The following is a 9,864-nucleotide window of genomic DNA, read 5'->3' on the forward strand; positions in this document are numbered from 1 at the left end:
GTAAAAATAACTTATGTAAAAATGCAAAATGGAAACAATAGGATGTTCCACTCATGATGGCGTCTCCTATTTAGTGAGCACAAAACTCCATTTAAAATGATGTTTCCTGTTATACTAGATGGCAAAAACAACACATGAAATGTAAATTACTTTAAAACTACTCTACTTTGGTATATAATATTTTTTATTACTTTTCGACTAACCTCGATAGAACTATTTTCAGCCAACTCAGGCTAATGTTATTTTTAGTTGACCTCGACTAGGGTTGTTTTTGGCCAACCTTGGCCAAGAGTTATTTTTGACTGACCTCAGTGAGGGTTTTTTTCTATTGACCTTGGCCAAGGCTATTTTCAATTGACCTCGACTAGGGATATTTTTGGTTGACCTTGGTGGGGCTCTTTCCGGTTGACCCCGATTAGGGTTATTTTTTGTCATCCTCGACTAGGACTAATTTCGATTGACCTTGGTGGGGCTTTTTTCGGCTAACATCAACTAGGGTTATGTTTGATCATCCTTGGCCAAGGCTAAATTTGTTCAACCTCAGTCATGGTTGTTTTCTATCAATCTCGTCCAAGGTTATTTTTGGCTAACCTTAGTTAAGGTTATTTTAAGTCATCCTTAGCCAAGGCTATTTTTGACCGATCTCAGTCGAGACTATTTTTGATTGACCTTGGCCATGATTGTTTTGGGCCTAACTTGGTCAGACATTTTTGGCTAACCTCAATTAGAGTTATTTTCAGCCAACCTCGACCAAGTTGTTTTCGGCCAACTTCTACCAAAGATATTTTTGGTCGGTCTCGATTAGGGTTAATTTCAATCAACCATAGTCAAGGTTCTTTTTTATTGTCCTTGACCAAGACTATGTTCAGCCAACGTCGACTAGGTTAATTTTTGCTTACCCTTGCCAAGGCTACTATTTTTGGCTAACCTCGTCTATGGTTGTATTCAGTCAACCTCGGACGTGGCTGTCTTCGACCGACCTCATCCATAATTAATTTCGACAAACTTTAGTTGTGGTTACCTTTTGCCTACCTTGACCGGGACTAAATGACATAAGATAAAATTTACAAATTTCTTAAAAATTGAGAGTAAAATATGCCAAATTAAAAAGTTGAAAGTAAAATTGGTCAAAAATTAACAAAAATAAAAAGTCAATTAATGATAAAAAAAAATGCAATTAAACTTTTTTTTTCTTACACGCTACGTGTTTACATTATCTCTATTTCAAACATAAATCCGAATTTTCCCCCAGTCTTTTCTTACATTACAGCTAATTAAGAATCTTTTAAGTCTAAAGGATAACAAATGAAAAGGGGGGAAATTCCCCGTAAAAATTCCAACTTGTCTCCTATTTTTCGGAAGCAGCAAGACGTGATACACGTTATCGGCATTACAAATTGTCTTTTAGAAATTGAATTTATACAATGCCTTTTTATATAAAAAAAAATGTACTATAAAAAGAAGAAATAGGAAGACGAAGAAAAAAAGAAAAACGTGTAATATGAACGTGATGAGAAAAATGAAGAAAAAGTATTTTAAAAATTTATTGTATAAATAATATAAGCTATTTTTTTTAACCGGTAAGGTAATGCTTTTTTCATTTTTGAGTCCTGTGTTATTTTTTTAATTTTAGTTGTAGTAAAGTTTGTGTTTTTTTAATAATTTTAGTCTTTTTTAAAAAAAATCTTTCAATTTTGGTCTCTATAAACACAAACTTATGAAAATTATAAATAAAAAAATTAAAATATTAAATAGGTTAATGACAAACACAAATTTACTAAAACTAAAGATAAAATAAAAACTTACAGAAACTAAAATTAAAAAATATACCAACCTACAGAAAACTAAAATTAAAAAAAAAACTTAAGGAAAGTAAAAAAAAAAATAAAAATCACTAACTTACCCTCAACAAAACATATGTGCCCGCTTGTTACCTTTTTTGTCTTTACATTGACATGATTCGCACTTGAAGACTACGGCCAGCATTAGCCTTCATGGTCGTTATCTTCTTCTTTCTTTCAAAGCTTTAAACACGGCTTGACCAAAAGTTTATCTTTTTTGTCTAAATCTTGAATGAGTTCAAAATTAAAAGCTTTATTTCCATTACGTCACTTATCTTATTACTCAATTTTTTCCCTTCTCTTGTTTTATTTTTTTATGTTTACTTGTTGAGGATATTTAATGTACATAACGTTACTCCTTTTACAATAACATTAATTTATCAAATTTACAAATGTAAGAATATTTGATAGACATCTTGTAGTAACTATTAAAAAAAATTCAGAAATATTTATTAATTTAAAATAAATTAATCATTTCTAGAAAAGATGTTTAAATTTACTTATAAAAATGATTATATCTCGGACAAACTTAAACCGGTTACCATTTATTCCTAATTCATCTTAGGACCGATCTAAAAGTAAAATAATTCAAGCTTAAACTTTAGATCCATCATTAAAAAACATTTGTTAATAATTTTTATAAAGAGAAAATGCCACATATGTTAACAAAAGGCCTCATATTAATTAATAAAAAGGTCTAATTTATAACTCTTATTTTAACAAGAAAAAAATATCTTATTAAAATAAATTTAAACTTAACTTATTGTTCAATTTACCCTAATTCATCTTGTCTTCTAACAACTATGATAACAAATTCCCCCTTTTCCTCTGAATATTTGATGAGATATGATAGAAGTGGTAATATACTAATTAAAACATGTTACGATCGAGCCTCTGGACAACTGAATATTAAACATTAAAAAAAACAACTAAGGAGTTACCAAAATGCAATGCAGGGTCATCAAATTGCTCATTCATCAATTGTAGTTTTTTTTCCAAGTAAAGGGCACTCTCCAGTCTCCATTGTCTCATCACCGTGACTCATGGAAATGGATTTATACAATATATTTCTTGACACAAAATTGAAAATTAACAAATCCTAATTTTTGGACCCTGCTGCTGAAGGACATAACAAAAAAAATGTACACACTAGCAAAAGTTGGTTATATTTTATGCCCTTTTCTCATGCAAGCCTGACCCATAATTTGCACCCATGAAGTAAGTAAAGAGCTCCTCAACCTGCATAACCTCACTACCACTTTGCCAACACTCATGATGATGATGATGAGTGGCATCATCAAGCACCACCCCAGAACTCCCTCCTTCTTCAAAAGAAGTTGAAAATTCACAAGAAGCATTATTATTATTATTGTTACTATGGTCTCCACTTTTGACATTATTGCTGATTAACAACATCTCTTGAGCCTTCTTCAGCTCAGCTTTGAGCCTTTCAACATCTTTCTCTAGCTGCTTCTTTTCAGCCACTACATTCTCTAGCCTTGCCTGAAGCACACCATGGTCCACCTCGAGGCTCTGGGTCTTCCAGCGTGCCCTTTTGTTTTGATACCAAATTGCAACTTGTCTTGGAGGCACACCAAGTTGGTTTGCAAGGTGGAACTTCTGCTCCGGCTCGAGCTTCATGTTGGAGGCGAAGCACTTCTCGAGAATCGCGACCTGGTCCTCGGTTAGCCTCTTGTTGTTGTTGTTGTTGTGCTTTGCTCTTTGGTGGTGAGCATGGTCTTGTGGTTGGGTCTTGAAGGAGAAGATGAAATCCCCCATATTGAAGCTTTGGAACAATAAGGTGGTGTGTGAATATTAAAATGTGGGAAGTGGAGATGAGTGTGTGTGTGTGTGTTTCTCATAAGAGAAAGTTTGGGTGCTCATTGTTTTATAAGGCTTTTTTTAGCTTTGAGAGACATGAAGAGCCCCACCAAATTGAGCGACAAAGAGTTGGAGGGCTTTAAGTCTTTGTAAATAGTACGCAAAGGCTTGCTGGCTAACTTGAATTGTCTAAAATGGGTAAGTAGGATTAAAACCACTTGTCCCGTTTCTTGTTCCCTCATTTTTTTCCCTCTAATAAAAGATGGCGTGCCATCATTAGTAATTGTTTATTGGAGTGTTATTTTCTAATTAAAGGAATTCGAAAAGGGAAATTATGAATGGATGGATACCACCATGCTTGTAGATGCATAAAGAGAAAAAAATTGTACAAAATATATGATATGATGTGATAAAAGAGATGATATTTTTCTTCTAAAAAAAATGAGATTTTTTTTTATTAATGTTAATACAGTGTCTGTGACATGGAAATTTCCGCACATACAATTACCTGCTAAAAAAGAGACAAAAAATGGGAATAGGTGATTTGATCATACATGTACTAGTAATTCATGTGAATCTCTTAAATTGATTGTGGAGCATGATTTGTAGCATGATGCATGTACATATATAAATGAAACAATATAAAGCTTCACCCCATTTTGGGTTAAAGATGAGAGAAATAAAAGAGGTAAAAAATAATAATGAATGTGCTAAGTAATTTGATGGGGATGATGAGAATAGAAGAGAAAGGTTAAAAAGAATGAGGTAATTAAAAATGATAGTATATATATATATATATATATATATATATATATATATATATATATATATATATATATATATATATATATATATATATACTCTCTCTTCTCTCCGTTTTTTCTGGTCTTAACTTTAATTTTTACGAAGTTTCAGTTAGTATTCCCTTGAAACTTGAAAAACATACAATTTTGTGTCTATCCATCTAGTCAAAATCCTATATAATCTTTAAGCAGTGTTTGCCTTGACGGGTCTGATAAGATTGCAAGAGACAAGCTAAGTAATTAATAAACATTAGGTTTAATTACATATTTAATTCCTTTTAAAATTTATTTTTTTTAGTCTTTTTAGTTAATAAGTAAATTTTTTAACCCCTAAAATTTCATAAGTGAAATTTTTAGTTCTTGAAGTTTACATTTTAATTTCTAAAAAGTTTTTGTAGATAAAAATTTTTAACTAATGTTTAACTCCGTTAGTTAAAAAATTTTAACGACAACGATCTTTAAAAAATTAAAATATAAATTTTAAGAATTAAAAAATTTATGAAATTAAAATGAATAAATTTAAAAATTATAAAAAATAAATGAGTAATTAAACCTAAATATTATTATTGATTTATTTTCATTAACTTGCCATATAGAGTTTGTCTATTTCAACTTAAACATAGCTAATCTTACTTTAATGGGAAAGATCACAACAATTAAATTATATACTGTATATGTTACGTCAATGATCAGTGGCTGTGTCGTTTGGAAGGTGACAACATATTCCCCACCAATGCACAAAAAATTGGCGGTTTGAGGCCTAAGTTCATGCATCCTTGGATCTCATATTCGTTTACTCATATGAAGCTCAACTATTTCAAACAATGATGAAGTTGCAATCCCTTCACTGAATCTGTTTGAAGAATTAGATGGCTCATAGCCTCACTTGCTCTCTTCCTATCCCAAGTGCATGAACTTGGTTCATGACCTCAAGCAAGTGAACATGCCACACGCCAATGCCAGTTGCCTTGATAGTGAAAGTGAAAATAATCATAATAACTTTTAAAGGTTGTTATTACAGATTTTAAAAATAGTGTCTTGTCCGGACTAAGTTTGCATTTGTCGGTGTGCTGAATTTAGCTTATATATCCTATCACCATTTTCATAACAAAACATGCATACTCTTCTAATAATTTGGATGAAGCTTGCTGAATATCCCATAAAATCAGTGGAGGTACGAGAATCTGGAGAGCAACATTTGTTAGGATACTGGTCAACATTCGTGTCAATTTCATTTGGTCAATTAATCCAATTGTGAGACTTTGAGAGACCTACGCATGGGAAGATACCTAATTGTGGGCTACTATATATAAATTACATATTTTATGTTTTTGTTATGTAGTACTTTCTTTTTTTTAAGACGAAATTTAAATTCATGTTAGTTTGGTTGCATAACCATATTGGTGAGAGAGAAAATAAACGCATATGTAACAAATATTCGTAGGAAAAAGTTAGTTCACATCTAGACATGGACAGAGTTAAACTCAGATGTCAGAAGAGGCAAGATTATATAAAAGTTAAAGTTTATCCTATAAATATATAAGTAAAAATTTCATACAAAATATTTATAATTATCATGTATTTTTCAAACAAATTCAAGAATATATAATACAAAATGTTTTTACACGGAAGATAAATTAAACATTCCCTTTTAAGTCCTAAAATTACAAATGCCATATTTAACATGCCACCAAAATTTGTTTTTCCAAAGTTTATGCAGTGGGGGGTGTCAAAACCCACGCACTCGAGGCAATTATCAAAAACATGTCGGAAAAATAATGACAATAAAAGCAAAGACAAGATACAAAATATAATATTGCATAGAATAGTGATATTTGCAGTTTTTTTTTTTAAACTTTGAATATTTTAGGTTAAATTGGTAATTTTAATTATTGAAAATTATTTAATACTTTTTTCAATTTCAAATATTCAAAAAATTGTAATAAATGTTTTCTTAACAATAAGAATAGTTGCAGTCAAAAAATTTAATTCAAATTTATTAATTTTAATTACATAAAAAAATATATTTAAATATGTTTTAGTCCCTTAAATATAATGGTATTTCTATTTTAGTCCCTCAAATCAAAAGTTATTCTTTTTAGTCCTCCAAAATCATAAAAAAAATAATCTAATTCCTCTTCCGTATAACATTAGTGCGTGTATGACACGATACATCGAATGTGTAATTTGCAATGATTTTTGACAATCACAAGTTGATTTTTAATTTAAATTTTAAAACATGTCACAAATTACTAAAAAAGAAAATGCAATTAAGAATCACATTCATAAGTAACCTTGTACTTCACACGCATTCCCTCAAACAGCTCTCGTGTATAATCCAACCTACCACTTCGCATACATAGCAACCTCATCCTTTATGCTACAACAACTACATCAAGGTCCTCAGCGAGCGTCGGATTCTACGTTTCATGTTTTGCACCTTTTTTGTTTGTATAACTGTTTGATGTGAATGGCGGTGTGGGTTATTCAAATTGGAATTGCTTTCTTGATCTTGAGTCAATTAGAGTGATCTATTGTTGCAAAATATTTTTCACTTACGTACAATATCATAGAGACACAACTACAAAAAGCAGATTCTACATCGGTCAAACTAAGCTATCTACGTCGGGCCTCCCACTGTCTTTGTTACAGATGTCGTTGTAAGTCGACAACAACGACATCGGTCAGCCCAACCACCGTCTTTGTAATGTCAGAAGACGACGTCAGTGCGCAATTAACAATAGTCGTTATATAACATAAGTCAACGACGGACTTTCAAGAGCACCGTCGTTGTTCGGATCGATTTCAACGTCGGGTGTGAATTGGGCCCCGTCGTTGTTTCAGAAATCTATAAAGACGGGTGGAGGATGCACCCGTTGTTGCTTTTAAAAATTTCAACATCGGGGTCATGCACACCCGTCGTTGTTGAAGGAAGGTATAAAGACGGGTCGTGGAACGACCGTCGTTGTTGGAGAACGCTATAAAGACGAGTCGACTAACGACCGTCGTTGTTTTATAAGGCTATAAAGACGGGTCGACTAACGACCGTCGTTGTTTTAGTTGCCCTGCTTACAAAATTGGGTTATACCATTCACGCAGAAAGTATAATTATATTAGGAAATAAACTAAAATAAACTATATGGGAAAAATAAACATAAAGTGTAATTTGGGTTATACCAATTTATCCATCAGTTGCATGATCAGCTTATTTTTACATGAAATTCACTGAAAATCACAAAATCCAGGAAGCAAAACACCCAACAGAACATGTTATAAAATTTCATACCTGATGAGAGAGCATTATATCAACAATCTTCAATAGATCTTCAATATATCAACAAGCACATCAGCCTAGACATCAAGGGAAAGGGACATGAATGTTGTAGAAAAGTAAAAGATAAAGAAAACATGTTTTATATTAAAAGAGCTAGTTAGTTCCTGATTTAGATTTTGTTGCATCATAAGCCAATCATTTGTACATTGGAATGAACAGGCAAAAAAAGAAAAGTAAAATGTGTTGATAAGTTTTTATATACACCACCCCAAGACAATAAAGAAATCATTTGTTTTAGAGAAAGAAAAAATATATAATGATCTATCATAATGTTGTAAAAACTAAAAATAGTAATGCAGAAGCCTGTTTGACATAAGGAAAATATTTTCTATTTCTATTTTCACTAATAACTACAAACACCATTCCTAAACAGAGAAATGGTAGCAACACTGTCTCTAACACATTCTCTTGAACACTCTTTTTTGTTGGCTCAAATTTCTTAAAAATCACAAATTTGACAGGTCCCACTACTCATATGATGAGTCATTATTCTGATTTTATAATTCTCAATAAATTGAGGACCAACAGTGGAGAGTGTGTTAAAAAGAGTGTGTTAAAACTCTAATAAGCTTTATATATAAAAGTCTATATATATAGTGCCTCTTCTTAATAATTATACCTAACACGCAGGAAATCTTATTAGTTTATAACATGTACCTCTACCAGGCAACCATCCAATGACTGTGGACACTTCATTTGTTCAGTTAACTGCTGCAGTGCCAAGCTTGGTGGTACTATAGCTGCACTTAATTGTTGCTGTGGTAATCAAATGCAGATGCAATGTAGTAGAAGGGGGTAAAGACAATATATTACTACAATTATATGAACAGAAAACCATTGCACGCAATCACCATTATAGGATTTGTGATTCATTATGAATCACAGTAGCATGACCGAAAATAAAATAGCCGCTGTGTAAAATAACATAACAATTGTCTCAAATACATGAAAAAAGAAATACTCCTACGCCATCATTAGCCGTTTTTACTTATTGCCGTCTTTAAAAAAAATGTTGCCCATTTTTTTCGAATTGTGGTGATCATGTCGATGTCCAACGGTGTGTCATTAGCAAACCACTGCAAGTATTCATAATTGTAAGTTAGTACTGCAAATATAAAAATTCAGTTCCAATTGCACTGAAGTTTATGCATACCATGGACCAGTCACTCTTTATGTCGCTGGCTATGATGTTCCAGATCCAATGCATTACATAATATCCACATTCATAACAGCCGGTTTGAACGTGACTCTACATATGGAAAACATTTGAACATCGTATACATTACATAATTTCATGACTTACCTAGACAACAATAACCCATGGTACATAGCTGACTAACCTTTACTTCAATCCACTTAGGTGCAACTGCCTTAGTTTCAGGAGACAAGGTCATCTTCAATTTCATCATTACACTGCTTTTAAAAAACCACATCAACACATATACAACATGTCAATCAATAATGCCCATTAAAGAAGGCTTGTAAAAATTTATATGGTATGAGATAACCTATTAATTGTAGCTTTGATATGCATATCAGGTTTCCTACGCAAGGAACAGAACCAAACAACAACATGTTGCCTAGGACACAAAACTACGAGTTGCCAATGTGCCCTGCATGTGATGCACATTAGATACGTATACACCCAAACATCATTTGAAGTATGTTTGCTAAATAACACTTACTGATGGAAGTAAGGTCCAATGTACACCTCTCAGTCAGATTCCTTAAGCCATCTTAGAAGATATTGTTCGCATTCGCTGCGTCTTTCCTTTGAACAAACCAACGACTGTGGCTCAAGGAATGCATACATGAAACCTTGACTGAATATCTGACTCCACTCATGAATATACCTATTCACATGATTTGAAAGTATTGTAGTGGATCATGATATAGAATGAATGACGAATAAATAAATGAAGGATTTGACTTACATTAACCATAATTGTATGATAGATATGTTCAGACTTTTGTCTCCTGCTATTATTTCACTAACATCTGAATATGTAATGAATATCGATGCAGATGCATCTACAATCCAAGAAAGCTCCCATCAAAGTGATAT

General features: G+C 32.2%; 1 pseudogene; it reads right to left on the minus strand.

Annotated features, from left to right (window-relative positions):
- Positions 1 to 2,758: 2,758 nt before the first annotated feature.
- On the minus strand, positions 2,759 to 3,757 carry LOC100788306 (homeobox-leucine zipper protein ATHB-52-like; annotated as a pseudogene).
- Positions 3,758 to 9,864: the final 6,107 nt, after the last annotated feature.

The sequence above is a fragment of the Glycine max genome, chromosome 12 (genome assembly GCF_000004515.6).
Source record: "Glycine max cultivar Williams 82 chromosome 12, Glycine_max_v4.0, whole genome shotgun sequence".
NCBI lineage: Eukaryota > Viridiplantae > Streptophyta > Magnoliopsida > Fabales > Fabaceae > Glycine > Glycine max.